Source organism: Pelophylax lessonae (assembly GCF_965119305.1).
Source record: "Pelophylax lessonae genome assembly, chromosome: 4".
NCBI lineage: Eukaryota > Metazoa > Chordata > Amphibia > Anura > Ranidae > Pelophylax > Pelophylax lessonae.
In genome coordinates this window covers 408,005,727-408,027,970 of record NC_138771.1, presented here as the reverse complement: position 1 = coordinate 408,027,970, position 22,244 = coordinate 408,005,727, and positions in this window count along the sequence as shown.

The following is a 22,244-nucleotide window of genomic DNA, read 5'->3' as shown; positions in this document are numbered from 1 at the left end:
CGCTTGGCATTGCATGCTGTTGCCTAATCTATCATCAACTAAGACTCCCAAATCTTTCTCCATTTTTGATTCCCCCAAGGGTTCCCCTCCTAACGTGTATTGTGTTTTTATGTTTTTGGTCCCCAAGTGCAAAACCTTACACTTCTCCACATTAAACCTCATTTGCCATGTCGTTGCCCACTCCGTAATTTTGTCCAGGTCATTCTGTAGGATATCTGCTTCATGCTGTGCAGTTATTGCCCTGGCCAATTTTGTGTCATCTGCAAAAACTGATAACGAACTACTGATCCCTTCCTCAATGCTGTTTATGAATAAATTGAACAAGGTTGGTCCCAGGACTGAGCCCTGGGGCACCCCGCTTACTACCTCAGACCAGTCTGAGTATGCGCTGTTTATTACTACCCTTTGGACACGGCCTTTTAGCCAATTCCGTATCCAAGAGCAAACCCTGCTGTCGATACCTGCAGACCTTATTTTATAAATTAAGCGCTTGTGGGGAACTGTATCAAACGCCTTAGCGAAATCCAAGTACACCACATCCACTGGTCTCCCCCTATCTAGCTCACAGCTCACTTCCTCGTAGAATGCTAAGAGATTGGTTTGACAAGAACGCCCATTTGTAAACCCGTGCTGGTTACTACTGATGATGTTGTTGTCTTTAGCATACTCTACGATATAGTCCCTTATCATCCCCTCCAAAAGTTTACATATTATTGATGTCAGACTGACAGGCCTATAATTTCCCGGGATATGTCTCTGGCCCTTTTTGAATATCGGAATCACGTTAGCCTTCCTCCAATCCCCTGGTACATCTCCTGTCCTAATACTGTCAGCAAAGATCAGGAACAGTGGTCTAGATATAACCATACTGAGTTCCTTGAGCACTCTCGGATGTACGCCATCCGGGCCTGGTGATTTGTTTGTGTTAAGTTTATCCAGTCTTTCCCTGATTTCCCCCTCTGTTAGCCATAGTGGCAAGTCCTGTGTATTACTACTAACCATACAGTCATGGTCAGTGTACCCTTCCTTTTCCTGCGTAAAGACTGACGAGAAAAAAGAATTCAGCACGGTTGCTTTTTCAGTGTCCTCTGTAACCATCCTCCCATCATCGTTAATTATGTGTGCAATATGCTCTGCCCTAGTTTTTTTGCTGTTGATATATTTAAAGAATTTCTTTGGGTTTTTTTTACTATCCTCCGCTATTTGTCTCTCAAAGTTGATTTTAGCCATCTTGATTTCGTGTTTACACTTCTTATTTTCCTCCTTGTATTGCTGGAAGGCTGATACTGTGTTTCCACATCCTGCTTAGAAGATAAAGGCATGCTTAGTTTAGTATCATCTGCAAATACTGAGATTGTACTAGATATCCCCTCCTCTAGATCATTTATGATTAAATTAAACAGGATTGGTCCCAGGACAGAACCCTGGGGGACCCCACTTTCCACACTCGCCCAATCCGAGTACTCCCCATTTATCACCACCCTCTGAACTCTCCCCTGGAGCCAGTTCTCTATCCAGGTACTCACCTTATGGTCCATACCTACCTTCCTTAGTTTGTACAGTAAGCGTTTGTGGGGAACGGTGTCAAAGGCCTTTGCAAAGTCCAGATACACCACATCCACAGGCTTTCCTTTATCTAGGTGGCAGCTCACTTCATCGTAGAAGGTTAATAGATTGGTTTGGCAAGAACGATTTTTCATAAATCCATGCTGATTGCTACTAATAATACAGTTTTCATTACTAAAGTCTTGTATGTGGTCCTTAACATCCCCTCCAAAATCTTGCAGACTACCGATGTTAGGCTGACCGGCCTATAGTTCCCCGGGATACACCTCGGCCCCTTTTTAAATATTGGTACCACGTTGGCTTTTTTCCAATCAGCTGGCACCATACCCGTCTGTAAACTATCCTTAAAGATCAAGAATAATGGTCTTGATCTTGATCCAATCAACTGGCTGAGCTCTTTAAGAACCCTCGGGTGAAGCCATCCGGTCCCGGTGATTTATTTATGTTAAGTTTCTCTAGTTTAGTTCTAAGTCTATCTTCTGTTAGCCATGGTGGCATTTCCTGAGGTGTGTTGTTTAGTTCGGCCTTACAAGCTAGGTTCGTGTAGCCCCCCGATTCTTTTGTGAAGACTGAAGAGAAGAAATGATTTAACACTTCCGCCTTTTCTCTGTCCTCAGTGGCCATATTTCCTTTGTCATCTTTTATGGGGCCAATGTGTTCTGGCCTCGCTTTCTTACTGTTTATATACTTAAAGAACTTCTTGGGGTTCTTTTTACTCTCCTCCGCTATATGTCTCTCGTGTTCTATTTTAGCCGCCCTGATTTCGTCTTTACATTTCTTATTACACTCTTTGTAATGCTTAAATGCTGCCAATGACCCCTCAGTCTTGTATTTTTTGAAGGCCTTTTCTTTAGCACTAATATACATTTTTATGTTGGAGTTTAGCCACCCAGGGTTTAATTTTGCTCTTTTAAATTTATTTCCCTTTGGAATGCACTGGTCAATCCCCTTGTTAAGTATGCTCTTGAAGCACTCCCATTTTTCCTCCGTGTTCTTTGTTCCCAGGGTTCTATCCCAATTGATATTTTCTAGCAGCGAGAGCAGTTTTGGGAAATTGGCTCTTTTGAAATTCAGTGTCCTTATATTACCCCTCTGCTTCCTATAACTGTAATTAATACTGAAACTTATTGACCTATGGTCACTGTTTCCTAAGTTGTCCCGTATTTCTATATCCGTGAGCAGGTCTGTATTGTTGGTAATCAGTAGGTCAAGTACTGCATTTTTTCTCGTCGGTGCATTCACCATCTGACCCATGAAATTGTCCTGCAAAACATTTAGGAACTGCCTAGCCTTGGCTGAGTGTGCGGTTCCTTCTGCCCAGTCTATATCTGGATAATTAAAGTCCCCCATTATAATGACATTTCCCATCCTTGCTGCCAATCCTATCTGTAAAATTAGGTCCGCCTCCCCCTCCTCCCTCAGGTTGGGGGGCCTATAGCATACGCCCAATATTACCTTCCCCACCGTGCCTTCCCTTTGAAGCTCTACCCATAGGGATTCTGCTTCGTCCATAGCTCCATTATTAATATCATCCCTCATATTTACCTGTACACTGTTCTTAATATACAGACATACCCCTCCCCCTTTTTTACCCTCTCTATCTCTGCGATAAAGGAAATACCCCTGAATGGTTGCCATCCAGTCATGAGAGCTGTCAAACCAAGTCTCAGTTATCGCCACAAAATCTAAGTCCTCCTCAAACATCAGCAGCTCCAGCTCTCCCATCTTGTTGGCCAGGCTTCTGGCATTGGTATACAAACCTGTTAATTTTGACCGGTTACCTATATCCTCGTTTGATGTTTTTAGGCTGCTCTCCTGATTTTTCCCCATACCCACCCTGGGTAAAGGAGCTCCGAACACCCTACCGCTAATGCCCCTATTTCTGCCCTCTGAAACTTGCTTTCCACTGGCTAATTCTACATCTGTACCCTCCCCCCCATTCCCTAGTTTAAAAGCCTCTCTAACTTTGTGGCCATCCTCTCACCCAGTACAGCTGCACCCTCCCCATTTAGGTGCAATCCGTCCCTACCAAAGAGCCGGTGGCCGACTGAGAAGTCGGCCCAGTTCTCCAGGAACCCGAAACCCTCCTTACTACACCAGCTCCTCAGCCACTTGTTAACTTCCCTAATCTCCCGCTGCCTCTCTGGTGTGGCTCGAGGTACAGGTAGTATTTTGTAAAATACTACCTTGGAGGTCCTTCTCCTCAACTTAGCGCCTAAGTCCCTGAAATCGTTTAGGACTCTCCATCTTCCTCTGCCTATGTCATTGGTACCCACGTGTACCATGACAGCTGGGTCTTCCCCAGCCCCACCCAATAATCTGTCCACCCGATCCGCGATGTGCCGAACCCGAGCGCACGGCAAACAACAGACTGTTCGGCACACACGGTCTTTGTCACAGATTACTCTGTCTGTCCTTCTAATAATTGAGTCCCCTACCACCAGCACCTGTCTTTCCTTTCCCTTTCTCCCGGCCTCACTGGAGGAGTTCTTCCCCTGGCAGCTAGGGGCGTCGCTCTGCTCCAGCACTGCTGGTCCCTGACTGGTCTCCCCAACATCACACAACGGGGCGTATCTGTTGGGGTGCTCCAGCCTAGGATCAGCCTCCTTGCCTTGTTCCCTTCTACCCCTCCTAACTGTCACCCCTCTACTCTGCTCTGATGCCTGCACCTCCGATACTCCGCCTACCTCTGTGCAGACCCCTGCCTGCACCTGACTGGTACGATCCTGGCTCTCCACCGGTATGGACATTCGTCTCAGTGTTGCCAGCTGCTTCCCTAGATTCAGGACCTGAGCTTCCAGGGAAGCAACGTGCTTACATTTTGCGCATTTGTATTCGCCCTCGATCACATGTCCGAGGAACGCATACATATCACAAGATGTACACCGAGTCGCATCTCCACACCCGCCGGGCATTGTACCTACTAATCTAATCTAATGGGGATACAGTAATTTAAGTCTATCCTATGTGGCTATTTCCTGGCTTCCTAACTCTATCTTCTCACCCTCTGGTACTCCGCTACCCTCACTTGACACTCAGTTGCACAACACTCACAATCTCACAGCCCGGTCAGTCGCACAACACTGCCAGTCGCACCACCCGGTGAGTTGCAGAACACTCACAGTCTCACAGCCCGGTTCAGTCGCACCACACTCACAATCGCACAGCCCGGTCAGTCGCACAACACTCTCAGTTGCCCAACACTCAGTCGCACAGTCCAGTCAGTCGCACCACACTCTCAGTTGCCCAACACTCAGTCGCACCGCCCAGTCAGTCGCACCACACTCACAGTCGCACAACCCTCACAGACACACTGCCCGGTCAGTCGCACCACACTCACAGACACAGAGATACTCACCAGTCGCAAAGATACTCACCAGTCGCAAAGGTACTCACCAGTCGCAAAGATACTCACCAGTCGCAAAGGTACTCACCAGTTGCAAAGACACTCACCAGTTGCAAGGACACTCACCAGTCGCAAGGACGCTCACCAGTCGCAAGGATGCTCACCAGTCGCAAAGATACTCACCAGTCGCAAAGATAATCACCAGTCGCAAGATACTTACCAGTCGCAAGGACACTCACCAGTCGCAAAGATACTCACCAGGTACTCACAGAGCCTCAGTCAGTGTTCAACCTCAGTCACCAGTCTTGTGTGTGTGTCCCTTTAAGCCTGTCACTTGCAGTTCCTGACCTCCTCCCTCAGGCGGTCAGTCTTCTTCCCAAGCTCCTGCCTCTGTCACTTACCAATCAGTCTCCCCTCAGCTCCTCTCCCTGCCAATGGCCAGGTCAGGTATTGTACGTCTCCTCTGCCCTCTCTGTCTGCCGCCCGCTCTTGCAGGGGGGGGGGGTTACCGCACCGCTCGCTGCCCGCACACCACCCGCTCTTTCCTCTGGGGGGGGGGGGGCTAGAGCACCGCTCGCTGCACGCACACCACCCGCTCTTTCCTCTGGGGGGGTTACAGCACCGCTCGCTGCCCGCACACCACACGCTCTTTTTTCCTCTGGGGGGGGTTCTCGCCGCCGCTCTTCTTAGGAGGGGGGGTGTTCACACACACTCACACACTCACTCCTTTCAGTCCCACACACGCGCTCCTCACACACGTCCGCCCTGTCAGCCTCTGTTCCTGCGCTCTGCTCTAGTTCGCAGCACAGCGCCACCTGTCAGCTCTTTGGCCCAGAAGAGAGAGACTGTAAGTCGCTTGGGGTATGTCTCTATCAGTTTTGCACATTGAGAGACTGAAATTTTTGCCCATTCCTTCTTGCAAAACAGCTCGAGCTCAGTGAGGTTGGATGGAGAGCGTTTGTGAACAGCAGTTTTCAGTTCTTTCCACAGATTCTCGATTGGATTCAGGTCTGGACTTTGACTTGGCCATTCTAACACCTGGATATGTTTATTTGTGAACCATTCCATTGTAGATTTTGCTTTATTTTTTGGATCATTGTCTTGCTGGAAGACAAATCTCCGTCCCAGTCTCAGGTCTTTTGCAGACTCCATCGGGTTTTCTTCCAGAATGGTCCTGTATTTGGCTCCATCCATCTTCCCATCAATTTTAACCATCTTCCCTGTCCCTGCTGAAGAAAAGCAGGCCCAAACCATGATGCTGCCACCACCATGTTTGACAGTGGGGATGGTGTGTTCAGGGTGATGAGCTGTGTTGCTTTTACGCCAAACATAACGTTTTGCATTGTTGCCAAAAAGTTTGATTTTGGTTTCATCTGACCACAGCACCTTCTTCCACATGTTTGGTGTGTCTCCTAGATGGCTTGTGGCAAACTTTAAATAAAACTTTTTATGGATATCTTTAAGAAATGGCTTTCTTCTTGCCCCTCTTCCATAAAGGCCAGATTTGTGGAGTATACGACTGATTGTTGTCCTATGGACAGAGTCTCCCACCTCAGCTGTAGATCTCTGCAGTTCATCCAGAGTGATCATGGGCCTCTTGGCTGCATCTCTGATCAGTCTTCTCCTTGTATGAGCTGAAAGTTTAGAGGGACGGCCAGGTCTTCGTAGATTTGCAGTGGTCTGATACTCCTTCCATTTCAATATTATCCCTTGCACAGTGCTCCTTGGGATGTTTAAAGCTTGGGAAATCCTTTTGTATCCAAATACGGCTTTAAACTTCTCCACAACAGTATCTCGGACCTGCCTGGTGTGTTCCTTGTTCTTCATGATGCTCTCTGCATTTTAAACGGACCTCTGAGACTATCACAGTGCAGGTGCATTTATACGGAGACTTGATTACACACAGGTGGATTCTATTTATCATCATTAGTCATTTAGGTCAACATTGGATCATTCAGAGATCCTCACTGAACTTCTGGAGAGAGTTTGCTGCACTGAAATGAAAGGGGCTGAATAATTTTGCACGCCCAATTTTTCAGTTTTTTTATTTGTCAACAAAGTTTGAAATATCCAATACATTTCGTTCCACTTCATGATTGTGTCCCACTTGTTGTTGATTCTTCACAAAAAATTACAGTTTTATATCTTTATATTTGAAGCCTGATATGTGGCAAAAGGTTGCAAACTTCAAGGGAGCCGAATACTTTCGCAAGGCACTGTACAAGGGTCTGTAATGTATTTTAATTTGCAAATTTGCAAACTTTGCAAATTTCAGTATTTCTCTAGGGTAGTGCTTTGATTACTGCTGCTATTGAGTTCTCTGGCTAAAGTATGAAACATGCAAGCAGGGGAGTGTTTCTATTTCCTGATGTGTCCCACTTTGTGATCCTGATATTGGTGAGTTCCAGTGATCTGGCAAAATGCAGACAAAATCAGCTTCAAGCTTTGCTATGTGCTCAGCGTAGATGGCTTTTCACTGGAGACAGACAATAAGGAAATAATAAAATGTTCCATATGATTTAAAGGTTCTGTGATGTTCCTAAAACCAACCCCTAGCAAAACGTTATTGACTGGCCACCTATTTCCCCCTCTACACTTCTACATTTCCCCCTCTACTAATTGGCTCAGCAAACACAAGGGATGGGAAATGGTTCCTAATGCCAAGAATGTGTAAGTGGTAGAGGATCGGTCAGGTATGGGAGGGAGACTCAATCATGTATACCAATTGGGGCTGCTAATTTAGAGGTGCTGCCAATGATGCAATCAGTTGTGCATGCTACTAATCATCTGTAAAAGAAAAACAAACTTTACCAGTCCATGCGCTGCTCCTAAACTTCAATTTCCAGACTGTGGAAACCTTGGAATGTGGCTAACGGTGAAACCAATATGATGGGGCGTAGCAGCTCTCCTGACCCTCCATTGGGATGTGAGCAGAGAAACTATATGAAGAAACAAAAGGAAGAGCGCACAACCGCCTTAGCATAATACCGTTTATTGATGAATCATGAAGCCATAAAAACAGATACTCACAAGCATAAGAGATATCATGCACAGCAATTAGATCCCCGATGTTCCAAGGACTAAACACTCTCCTCTCCGTACCGCCGGTAAAAGAATTACACATACCCACACATATATATGAAACTAAATGAGAGTGCCTACCTCCAATTCCTCATTCAAACCCTCAGAGGACATGGAATTAAGCTTAAAAATCCAATAGGTTTCGCTCATGCATAAACGCGAAAACCTTTCGCCCTCCGATAACGTCATAGGGATGGCTTCAATGCCGAACAACTCCAGTCCCTCCGTACTCCCCCCATGTACTTGGCAGAAGTGACGAGGAATGCTATGTTGATCTTTCTTTTGTTCTATAAACCTAGTTCTCATAGCCCTGACTGTCCTACCCACGTAGAACAACCCACATGGGCACCTCAGACCATATACAACAAATTGGGTGCTACAGCCAATAAACTAATCATCTGTAAAATGTTCCTGTTTGGTAACAAGTAGAAATACACTGCTCAAAAAAAATTAAAGGAACACTTTTTAATCAGAGTATAGCTTTAAGTCAAATAAACTCCTGGGATATTGATCTGGTCAGTTAAGTAGCAGAGGGGGTTGTTGATCAGTTTCAGCTGCTTTGGTGGTAATTAAATTAACAACAGGTGCACTAGATGGTCAACAATGAGGCAACCTCCAAAACAGGAATGGTTTTACAGGTGAAGGCCACTGACATTTTTTTCTCTACTCATCTTTTCCTACTATTTTTCACTAGTTTTGCATTTGGCTAGGATCAGTGTCACTACTGGTAGCATGAGGCAATACCTGGAACCTATAAAGGTTTCACGGGCAGTCAAACTCCTCCAGAATAACACATTGATATGTGCCATGGCCAGAAGGTTTGCTGTGTCTCCCAGCACAGTCTCAAGAGCATGGAGGCGATTCCAGGAGACAGGCAGTTACCCTTGGAGAGCTGGACAAGGCCGTAGAAGGTTCGTAACCCATCAGCAGGACCAGTATCTGCTCCTTTGTGCAAGGAGGAACAGGATGAGCACTGCCAGAGCCCTACAAAATGACCTCCAGCAGGCCAATGGTGGTGTACAATTTTACCGATTTCTAATAAGTCTTTACTGTCCACTTACTGTAATAACAACTATGATAGCTGCCCCCAATGCGCTGCTACCATTTATGTTCTGAAAACTATCTATCCATTTATTTTTGCACGGTGTAGCAGTGGGGGCTGTCTTATGTAGAGATGCTACCATTGTCTGCTGCCATTTATTATGCCCACTGAAATCTATCTAGGAACTTTACCTGAAACTGAGTTGGGGGGTACTAGCCATCCTCAAAGTGAAATTACCATTGTCTTTGATGACATTTAGAAAATATACTAGTATCTGAACCATTGTGGTCCTTCATTTACCTAAGTGCTGTGGGCTATGCCATTCCTATCTTCCTGGTGGAATGTATATAAAAAAAAAATATTGTAATTGAACCAGTGGTGACCTATTCTTCCAGAAGTACTAATTTTGCCTGCACTAGTCTTTCCTCCTGGCAGCAATTTTCTATTTGCTCTGCTGCCAATGTCCATTTTTTTTATCCAGTGGAAAAGGTGGGGCCAGGTTTTCCTGGAACAGTGCTGCATTAAATGCTTCCTCCTGCTGACACTTTTTGATGGCTCTGCCGTTCTAAAAAACTGCAGTTAAACCTGGGTTGTGGGGGATAAGAGTGATTAAAACCTAGTGATTAAGGTGGAGAATTCACACTGCATGAAAACTTTCATGCATGTCATGGAGGAGTGGAAGAAGACTCCAGTGGCAACCTGTGAAGTTCTAATGAACATCATGCCCAAGAGGGTTAAGGCAGTGCTAAAAAATAATGGTGGTCATACAAAATATTGACACTTTGGGCCCAATTTGGACATTTTGACTTAGGGGTGTACTCACTTTTGTTGCCAGTGGTTTAAACATTAATGGCTGTGTGTTGAGTTTTTTGAGGGGACAGCAAATTTACACTGCTATACAAGCTGTACATTCACTACTTTACATTGTAGCAAAGTGTCATTATTTCAGTGTTGTCACATCAAAAGATATAATAAAATATTTACAAAAATGTAAGGGGTGTACTCTCACTTAGACCAGTCAGTCACCACACTAGTCCCGGTATCACCATAAGGCCTCTATCACATGTGTGGTGCGTTCTGAAGAGCATACTACAGTATGTTGGATCACTCTTCAGAAAAAATTTGACAGGTAGCGAGGAGGCTCTTTATCGCATCACCCCCCCCCCCCCCCACACACACACACACACACACATATAAAAAAAAATATATATAATACTTTTGTGTACCAGAAAAATGCTAGACATTGTGAACTGTTTTTCTGCCAAAATCTGGCTTCTCTTTAGCACATAACAAATATGAAGGAACAGACATGGACCTTTCATCTACTGTAAAATATTTGCATCTTCCTTCTTTGCTGCATCCCCTTATTCATATACTTTACTCAAGAATGGAGCAAAAATGTACTGCGGTTTAACAGGACAGGTTCCACTCAAAACACGCCTCGCCACGGTAGACCAAAGAAGTTGAGTGCACATGCTCAGTGTCATATCCAGAGGTTGCCTTTGGGAAATAGACATATAATTGCTGCAGAGATTGAAGGGGTGAGGGGTCAGCCTGTCAGTGCTTAGACCATATGCCACACATTGCATCAAATTGGTATGCATGGCTGTCAGAAGCCTCTTCTAAAGATGATGCACAAAAAATCTCACAGTTTGCTGAAGACAAGCAGACTAAGGACATGGATTACTGGAACCGAGTCTGGAGTCTAGTGGAAGAGAGCTCCAGTGGCAAACTTTGAAGCTCTGGTGAACTCCATGCCCAAGAGGGTTAAGGCAGTGCTGGAAAATAACGGTGGCCACATAAAATATTGACATTTTGGGCCCAATTTGGACACTTTAACTTAGGGGTGTACTCACTTTTGTTGCCAGGGGTTGAGACATCAATGGGTGTGTGTTGAGTTCTTTTGAGGGGACAGCAAATTTACACTGTTATACAAGCTGTACACTCACTACATTGTAGCAAAGTGTCATATCTTTAGTGTTGTCACATAAAAGGATATTTACAAATATTTGAGGGGGGTACTCACTTTTGTAAAATACTGTGTGTATATATATATATATATATATATATACACACACACACACACTGTATATATATACTATATATATATATATATATATATATATATATATATATGTATTGTGACAAGTTGGGGAATTTTTTAGCTCATCGGTCTTCCCACACTGGGGGTTTTCACCATCAATACGATAGGGAAACGTAACATTTAGACCTTTAGCTTTGTGGCTTTATGCAGGTTTACAGCTCAGCTTAGAAGTTTTGGTCCTCCCAAGTTCCCAACCATCAAACACATCTAGTGCTCATGTACTGTACGCACGCTGTACCTCAGCTCTGTGTCTTTTATGCAGTGACCCAGCTCTCTTCCAGTCCTCAATCGGTCCCAACCTGGATAGTTTGGTGCATACAAGCACCTCTCATGGCACCCTTTACACACTGACTCCCTCGGGAGGTGTGGCGGAAATAATGGGGTTTGGAGCATAGAAATTTGCTCGGTGCACTGAAAACTTTGCTGCGCTGAAAAGCGCACTTGTGGATATTAATACGCGATAAGCACCAATAATCTCGTGTACTTAAAAGTACAATGTAAAGCTTTTTTGTATAAAGAAATCCAAGCACGCTCACCATCCTCAAAGACACAGACACGCAGGCTGTTTCAGTTGGATGCTTCCAAGTTGTCCTGTGTTGAACAATGGGCCTCGTTTATTTATAGGGCAACAAAAGAACAGAGACATAAAGTGATGGCTACTAGGGTTGATCGAATGGTTTGGGTTGACCATCGGTTCGACCCGAACATTGACTGTTCAAAATTCGGCCGAATTCCGAACTTTTTGCGGAAAAAGTTCGGAAATCGGCAACCAGAACCGACCAAAATGCAATGGGACAGGAACTGGGCTTTAAAAGCCTGTGATTGGACCAGAACCATCAGTAAAAGCCAATTGAGGGGGCAGGGGGATGCTAGGAATGTGATTGGAGTGACTAGGGGGTCCAGAGGCCAATCAGTAGTGAATACGCCCCCCAGTATATAACATAGCCCTGCCAAATCACTAGCACTGTAATACAGAGGCTGTGGAAGAGAGTGGAAGCAGTTCTGTTACTCCTGCTTCAAAAGTGTCATTTAGCAATTATTAGTGTGAGGAAAGGAATATCTAGTGTAGTTAGGGTACTATTTTCCACTATAGTTAGATTCAATAATCTAGTTTCTGTAGGGAAAGTGTTAAGGGTCAGGGTGACCGTAGTGTAGTGTAGGGTGAACTGACTCTGACTGCTATGGCAGGGTGACCAAACTCTTCCATGTCAGGGTGACCATAGAAAAAAGATTGTTTGTATTAGAATTGCAATAGAGCAGGCATATTGCTCCGCTACTTTCACACCTAGCTGTTTCTGTTGCGGGCATTTATTGGCCTTTTTTGTGGACGTCTTTGGAGGCAGGCATGACATCTGAACTTCTGTGTAGGGGTATATATACACACACACATATATGTATATATACACATACACACATATAGGTGTGAAAGTAGCAGAACCCTATGCCTGCGCTAATGAAATTATTTGCAGGCATAGGACTCCGCTCCTATCACACCTATATTTGTGTATGTGTATAAATACATATATGTGTGTGTGTATATATACCCCTATACAGAAGTTCAGATAAATGCCTGAAACAAAAACGGGCAGGTGTGAAAATAGCGGAGCCATATCCCTGCTCTACTACAATTCTAATACAAACAATATTTTTTTCTGGTTCTGGACATGCTACATTAAATGCTGAACTTCACAGGTACACTTTTTAGACCCCCCAGACACTAAATCCAAAGAAATCTCATTTTTTTTTTTCAATAATTTTTTCAATAATTGGCTCTCTATCAAAAATGACAATTTTTAAGAACTTTTTTTGTGTGATTAATAGTCCCTGGGGCATGACCCAGAACCCTAGGCCCTTTTTAGGGGCATTTATTGGGTTTTAGGGCTTCAAAATTGTGTTTTTTGATTACCGAAGTTTGGGTCCCATTGATTTCAATGGGGTTCTGGAATCCAGACCCGAACTTTCGGGAAGTTCAGGTGTTCTGGTCGAACCAAACTTTTCAAAAGTTCGATCATCCCTAATGGCTACATCACATCAGCCAATGACACACACTATACATTCAAATGTACAATAGAAATGGGAGTGTATGCAAATGCACCAACTGAACTGTGTGCAGACGTTTCCAGCTGTTCTGTGAAAACCATGCACTATTGCTAAAATGGCTACCAGACGCTAATATAATGAAACTAGCGCGGATTATCGTGAACGCGGCCATTCCAGTACATACGCATGCACTTCCGTCATTACCTGTTAGAGTGAATCTTATATAATTTAGTTCCTAAAAACCATATTTGATAGTGATTACGCTATCGTTCCAGTAAATGAGACTATATCTGCAAAAGAAAATAACAGCAGTATTTAAATTATGCGGATCAAACATAATAGAAAGCTACCAGTCATTATTCCAGCAAAAGGGCAGATATTTATCAAAACGATAATACACACAAACATATCTCCACCAGTGAATACCAGGGCCCCAGCTGGCTGATATACATTTACACGGTGGAGTTTGCATCGCACTGCCATTGATCTACACCAGCATTCGCTTCAGTGATAGCAGCTCAGAGCACTCACCGTTCGGGAGATCAGGTGAGTGGTTTGCAGTCTCCATTTAATGGAAGGTTTCCACAACTACAGGTCTTTTCTCAATGCCAGTTAAAGCCATATTCGCTGTGCTTAGCGATTATTGGTAAACTGACACTGGGAGACATACTGGCAATATAAATAAAACACTTCCTGAACAATGTCCACACAAATATTAATACAATTCCCACAACAGAGGGTGGGGCCCTGACCACTAATCCATGCTCTAAAATGAATGCAGCACACATCTGCATCTTTAGTTTGCCTGCTTCCTGTAAAAGGTGGCCCAGACCAGCACATTAAATAGTGACATGTGCTCTTCATGCCATAATATTTTTCTTTATTTTAATTTTTTTCATATAGTGTCGTCAAAGCAAGTGATACTGTACTGCTATGGCAGGGATCATGTACAATGGCAGGCTAGCCATTATACATAATCACCAACACAACACAATAATATCACCATAGTGACACTGCACTTGCTCTGTTGAGAGCATGTAAAAAAAAAAAAAAGAAGAAAAATAATATATGATATAATACTTATATATTTATATTTCACTTTAGGATAAACACTTTGAACGTATACATTCCACTTTTTTTATGATTAGGTCACCCAGTCTATCTGGGCCTTAATGGAATACAATACAAACCTAGCCTGGCCTTTACATATAACAGTACAATCTGTACCTGATTTAATCACTTTGGTAACTGATCCAAAGGATCAGGACCCACATACCTAAGTGGCCTTCATATGGACAAATCTTTCACACATTAACAATGTAATATCTCTATTAATATTTTTTTTTATAAAACCCTAGATACAATTAGAGCAGTAGATTACACCTACAACATTTTCAGTAAAAGAAAAGAGCTCCATATTTATTCAGAAAAGCTGTGCCTCTGGAAAGCACATCCATCAAGAGCAAATTCTATCATGCATATGTAACTTTCTGGGCTATTTTTTCCCAGTTATCTTAACTTTATATATATATATATATATATATATATATATATATATATATATATATATATATATACAGCCCTCAAAATTTACACTTGCCTGCTCGCATTTGGCGAGTGTAAATATGAGGACTGCGAGTATGGACAGGGCTGCGCTGTCCCGGGATGTATATTCAGCCGTGCACAGGCTCGCAGCACAGGCATTTCATTGGGAACTGTACAGTCGCCTTGGGAACGCTCTTCTCCACCTCCCTCCTGTGCACATCCCTCCCCCCTCCCCCCCCCCCGCACAGGCTCGCAGAGCGAACATTTCAATAGGAACTGTACAGCCGCCTGGGACCGCCCTTCTCTACCTCCCTCCTACTGCTCATTCCTGCCCCCCCCCCACACAAGATCACAGCGCGGGTATTTCAATAGGCACTGTCAGCCATATGGGACCGCCCGGCTCCACCCCCCTCGTGCCACACACCCCCCCGCACAGGCTCGCAGCATAGGCATTTCAGCCACCTGGGATCGCCCCTCTTCAACTCCCTCCTGTTAGACATCTAAAAAATGGAGAGGTGCAGGTCTTAAGGGAGACCTAAGTGAGCGGGCTCAACCCCTCTTGGTCCACCCTCAGTGAGCACAGATGCCTGACCTCTGTGGCTGCAGGAGAATGGTAAATATGATGACAGTGTGCTGTGACTGGACGCAGTATATGTTTGTGCTTGAGGGGGTTGGAGGCATTGAATGGGGGGTCTATACAAAATGTGTGCTTGGAGAAAAGGGGGGGGGGCTAGAACATAGATGTGCTGGATTGGTGGGGGGGGGGTATTTTGAAGAATAGGTATAAGGATTAAAAAAAATAATAAAGGATTGGGGTGGGGGGGGGGTAGAATTGGAAGTATAGGTCTGAAACATTCTTATTCCAACCCCCCCATCTATTATACCTATACCTTCAATTCCACTGCATTGCATTGCATTGCATTGGGGCTGCATTGATGGGCACTGGGGAAGCTGCATTGATGGGCACTGGGGAAGCTGCATTGATGGGCACTGGTGAGGCGGCATTGATGGGTACTGGTGAGGCTGCATTGATGGGCATTGGTGAGGCGGCATTGATGGGCACTGGTGAGGCGGCATTGATGGGCACTGGTGAGGCTGCATTGGTGGGCACCAGTGAGGCGGCATTGGTGGGCACTGGTGAGGCTGCATTGATGGGCACTGGTGAGGCTGCATTGATGGGCACTGGGGAGGCTGCATTTATGGGCACTGGTGAGGCTGCATTGGTGGGCACTGGTGAGGCAGCATTGGTGGGCACTGGTGAGGCTGCATTGGTGGGCACTGGTGAGGCTGCATTGATGGGCACTGATGAGGCTGCATTGATGGGCACTGGTGAGGCTGCATTGATGGGCACTGGCGAGGCTGCATTGATTGACACTGGTGAGACTGAATTCATGGGCGACTGGTGAGTATCCTTGCGACTAGTGAGTATCTTGGCGACTGGTGAGTATCTTGACGACTGGTGAGTATCCTTGCGACTGGTGAGTATCCTTGCGACTGGTGAGTATCCTGCGACTGGTGGGTATCTTTGGAAAAATGGAAAGGAAAAATGGGAATGCTTTAGGAACATATTAGGCAAAGGCATCTTGCAGTGCATTCCTATGGGAAATAAATTTAGAAGAGACAAAGCCAAACCTGGCTGGCTAAACCGTAGCGTCAAAAAACTTATTAGGGGAAAAAAATTGGCCTTCAAGAAGTATAAATCAGAGGGCACAGTATCGGCTTTCGAGCAATAAAAGGAGGCAAATAAGAAAAGTAAACAAGAAATCAAGATGGCTAAAATCAACTTTGAGAGACAAATAGCGGAGGATAGTAAAAAAAACCCAAAGAAATTCTTTAAATATATCAACAGCAAAAAAACTAGGGCAGAGCATATTGCACACATAATTAACAATGATGGGAGGATGGTTACAGAGGACACTGAAAAAGCAACCGTGCTGAATGCTTTTTTCTCGTCAGTCTTTACACAGGAAACGGAGGGGTACACTGACCATGACTGTATGGTTAGTAGTAATACACAGGACTTGCCACTATGGCTAACAGAGGGTGAAATCAGGGAAAGGCTGGATAAACTCAACACAAACAAATCACCAGGCCCGGATGGCGTACATCCGAGAGTACTCAAGGAACTCAGTAAGGTTATATCCAGACCACTGTTCCTGATCTTTGCTGACAGTATTAGGACAGGAGATGTTCCAGGGGATTGGAAGAAAGAAAACGTGATTCCGATATTCAAAAAGGGCCAGAGGCATATCCCGGGAAATTATAGGCCTGTCAGTTTGACATCAATAGTATGTAAACTTCTGGAGGGGATGATAAGGGACTATATCGTAGAGTTTGCTAAAGACAACAACATCATCAGCAGTAATCAGCACGGGTTTACAAATGGGCGTTCTTGTCAAACCAATCTATTAACATTTTACGAGGAGGTGAACTGTGAGCTAGATAGGGGGAGACCAGTGGATGTGGTGTACTTGGATTTCGCTAAGGCGTTTGATACAGTTCCCCACAAGCGCTTAATTTATAAAATAAGATCTGCAGGTATCGACAGCAGGGTTTGCTCTTGGATACGGAATTGGCTTAAAGGGCGTGTCCAAAGAGTGGTAATAAACAGCGCATACTCAGCGCATAGGGCTCAGTCCTGGGACCAACCTTGTTCAATTTATTCATAAACAACATTGAGGTCGGGATCAGTAGTTCGATATCAGTTTTTGCAGATGACACAAAATTGGCCAGAGCAATAACTGCACAGCATGAAGCAGATATCCTACAGAATGACCTGGACAAAATTACAGAGTGGGCACGGACATGGCAAATGAGGTTTAACGTGGAGAAGTGTAAGGTTTTGCACTTGGGGACTAAAAACATAAAAGCACAATACACGTTAGGAGGGGAACCTTGGGGGAATCAAAAATGGAGAAGGATCTGGGAGTCTTGGTTGATGATAGATTAGGCAACAGCATGCAATGTCAAGCGGCAGCTGCCAAAGCCAGCAGAATATTGGCATGCATAAAGAAAGGGATGTATTCCAGAGATAAGACTATAATCCTTCCACTTTATAAAACTCTGGTCCGACCGCATCTGGAGTATTCTGTCCAGTTCTGGTCGCCAGTCCTCAGGAGGGATGTGTTGGAGCTGGAGAGAGTCCAGAGAAGGGCAACTAAACTAATTAGGGGATTGGAGGACCTTGACTATGAAGAGCATCTACAATCGCTTGATTTATTCTCCCTGGAGAAGAGACGTCTGAGGGGGGACATGATAGCAATTTATAAATATCTTAATGGGGATCCCAGCTTAGAAAACAAGCTGTTCATTCGAAGGGATTGCATGAGGACTCGAGGGCATACAATGCGATTAGAGGAGAAGCGTTTTAACCTCAGGCAACGTGGGGGGTTCTTTACTGTTAGGGCTACAAGATTGTGGAATTCTCTACCACAAGAGGTGGTTTCTGCGGGTAGTATGGTGGCTTTCAAAAGACTCTTAGACTTACATCTCAAGGATCAGAACATTCAGGGGTATGTGAGATGATTACAGCCACACACACCTACACAGGTTGAACTGGATGGACTGTTGTCTTTGTTCAACCTCACCTGCTGTGTAACTGTGTAACTGTGATCAGGCTGCATTGATGGGCACTGATGGTGTGGCACTAATGGGCACTGATAAGCTGCACTGAGATGCTGCCCTGATGGGCACTGATGATGCTGTACTAATGGACACTGATAACGTTTTTGTTAATATTTAGTTTTGTAACTTAATTCTGCATAAAACCTTTAAGAGTGTAATTTCATGAGATAATTTATGAGGGTGTGTTTAGGGGTGGGGCAGGGTAGGGGTTGGGGTGGGACGGGGTAGGGTTTGGGAGGGGCAAGTAGTGGCGAGCAACTCTCAAGGCCTGGCGAGTAGCTCAGGACTTGAAATTTTGAGCCCTGTATATATATAGATATATATATATATATATCTATATATATATATATATATATATATATATATATACAGAGCCTTGCAAAAGTATTCGCCCCCTTGAACTTTTCAACCATTTGCCACATTTCAGGCTTCAAACAAAGATATAAAACTGTAATTTTTTTGTGAAAAATCAACAACAAGTGGGACACAATCATGAAGTGGAACAAAATTTATTGGATATTTCCAATGTTTTTAACAAATATAAAACTGAAAAATTGGATGTGCAAAATTATTCAGCCCCCTTAAGTTAATACTTTGTAGCGCCACCTTTTGCTGCGATTACAGCTGTAAGTCGCTTGGGGTATGTCTCTATCAGTTTTTCACATCGAGAGACTGAAATTTTTGCCCATTCCTCCTTGCAAAACAGCTCGAGCTCAGTGAGGTTGGATGGACAGCGTTTGTGAACAGCAGTTTTCAGTTCTTTCCACAGATTCTCGATTGGATTCAGGTCTGGACTTTGACTTGGCCATTTTAACACCTGAATATGTTTATTTGTGAACCATTCCATTGTAGATTTTGCTTTATGTTTTTGATCATTGTCTTGCTGGAAGACAAATCTCCATCCCAGTCTCAGGTCTTTTGCAGACTCCATCAGGTTTTCTTCCAGAATGGTCCTGTATTTGGCTCCATCCATCTTCCCATCAATTTTAACCATCTTCCCTGTCCCTGCTGAAGAAAATCAGGCCCAAACCATGATGCTGCCACCACCATGTTTGACAGTGGGGATGGTGTGTTCAGGGTGATGAGCTGTGTTGCTTTTACGCCAAACATAACGTTTTGCATTGTTGCCAAAACGTTTGATTTTGGTTTCATCTGACCAGAGCACCTTCTTCCACATGTTTGGTGTGTCTCCCAGGTGGCTTGTGGCAAACTTTAAACAACACTTTTTATGGATATCTTTAAGAAATGGCTTTCTTCTTGCCACTCTTCCATAAAGGCCAGATTTGTGCAGTATACGACTGATTGTTGTCCTATGGACAGAGTCTCCCACCTCAGCTGTAGATCTCTGCAGTTCATCCAGAGTGATCATGGGCCTCTTGGCTGCATCTCTGATCAGTCTTCTCCTTGTATGAGCTGAAAGTTTAGAGGGACAGCCAGCTCTTCATAGATTTGCAGTGGTCTGATACTCCTTCCATTTCAATATTATCGCTTGCACAGTGCTCCTTGGGATGTTTAAAGCTTGGGAAATCTTTTTGTATCCAAATCCGGCTGCCTGGTGTGTTCCTTGTTCTTCATGATGCTCTCTGCGCTTTAAAACGGACCTCTGAGACTATCACAGTGCAGGTGCATTTATACGGAGAATTGATTACACACAGGTGGATTCTATTTATCATCATTAGTCATTTAGGTCAACATTGGATCATTCAGAGATCCTCACTGAACTTCTGGAGAGAGTTTGCTGCACTGAAAGTAAAGGGGCTGAATAATTTTGCACGCCCAATTTTTCAGTTTTTTATTTGTTAAAAAAGTTTGAAATATCCAATAAATTTTATTCCACTTCATGATTGTGTCCCACTTGTTGTTGATTCTTCACAAAAATTACAGTTTTATATCTTTATGTTTGAAGCCTGAAATGTGGCAAAAGGTCAAAAAGTTCAAGGGGGCCGAATACTTTCGCAAGGCACTGTATATATATTACTAATCATAGAAGACTCACATAAGAAGGTGCACTACAAGATATCAGTAATTTGACTGGCAAGTAAGTTGATCATTAGACTCCAGAGAACATATACTGTATATCAAGGTTATCAGAAGGTTAAAGAAGAATTATACTCACCTTCAGCCAGCGATATCCCGGAGCTCCCCACAAAGCATTGCCATCTTCAAGCATCTGACTTCTGGGTCATTGGCCATCCGCCGTCATTTGCTGGGCTGAAATTATGTCACTCCCATGCATGTGCGGAAGTTCTTCCAGCTTCAGCATTGCTGAATTTGTAAATTGAGCTACACATGTGCAGCTCACTGTACAAGGGCAGACAGGCATGTAAGTATCTTTAGTGCAGAAGAAACAAAGCATGTCTCTCCTGCATTAAAAATCCTGCTTGTTCACCCATTTCTTTTTTTGTCTATAAAGTTCCACTTTAGGTACTACCTTAACCACTTAAGCCCCGGAGGATTTGGCTGCTAAACGACCAGGGGGTATTTTGCGATTCGGCACTGCGTGACTTTAGCGGACAATTGCGCGGTCGTGCGACGCTGTACCTAAACGAATTTGGCGTCCTTTTTTTCCCACAAACAGAGCTTTCTTTTGGTGGTATTTGATCACCTGTGCGATTTTTTGATCATGCGCTATAAACAAAAAAAGAGCGTCAATTTTGCAAAAATAGCAATATTTTTCACATTTTTTATATGAAATTCCCCCCAAAAAAATTGTAAAAATCAAAATTTTTTAACATTTTCGGCCAATTTGTTTTATGCTACCTATGTTTGGTAAAAAAAATCGCAAAAAGCGTATTTTGATTGGTTTGCGCAAAAGTTATCGCGTTTACTAACAAAGGGAAAGATTTTTGTCATTTTTGTTGTTTTTTTTTTAACGCGTAATGGCGGCGATCTGCGATTTTTTTTGCGGTACTGCGACATTGGGGCGGACAGATCGGACCCTTGACTGACATTTTTGACACTTTTGGGGTTACCAGTGACATTTCTACAGTAATCAGTGCTATACATATGCACTGTTACTGTAAAAATACACTGGCAGTGAAGGGGTTAACTTTATTTGGGAGGGAGGGGCTGTGTGTGTCCCTAGGGGCGTGCTTTCTACTGTGATTGGCTGTGGCTTGAGCTGTAAGGACACTGATAAACGGATCTACATAGTAGATCCGTGTGATCAGTGTCTTTACACCGAGGAGAATGACAGGCAGCTTGTTTACACAAGCTGCCTGACTTTCTCCCTCTCCCCCGCCGATCGCAGAGTGGCCGGCGGACATCGGGTCCGCCGGTCACACGCGCGGGGGGGTCCGTGACCGCGCGGGAGCGGGAGCGTGGCGGCGGCGGCGCGCGCTCGCTCCCCAGACCCTCCCAGGCTAGTGACGTACCGATACGTCACTCTGCCTGTGAGGGGCTGACCGCCGCAGTATATAGTCGTGCGGCGGTCGGCAAGAGGTTAAAGGTCTCTGTTCAGAAATGAAAAATATCTCCTAAAGCTTATTTTAAGTCAAAAACTTATTTTTTTCTGGTTCTGCCTAGAGAGGGGAAGGCTTAGAGCCTCTTGATTTTTTACTGCTATCTGGGGCTATATTTGAGAGATTTATTCTTACTATCTGTCTGGTCAACCAGTTGTCCACAGCCGACAGAGTGAGAAAAAAATATACCACAGGGAAACATCCAGAAATAAAAGGCTGATTGGGGTTGTTATCTTCATTTACTCTACTAAAGAAAAGCATCTTTATCTATGTCAGTGTTGCTGTTGGAGAACTCTACTCACTCCCTGTTTGGCAAAACATTGTCAGCAGGACAGCAAGTGAGGGAAAATCTTTCTAGCGGTGCTCCAGATAGCAGTTAAAACCCTAAAAAAATAAGAAAACAAGTTTTTGGTTTGAAACAAGCTTAAATACTTT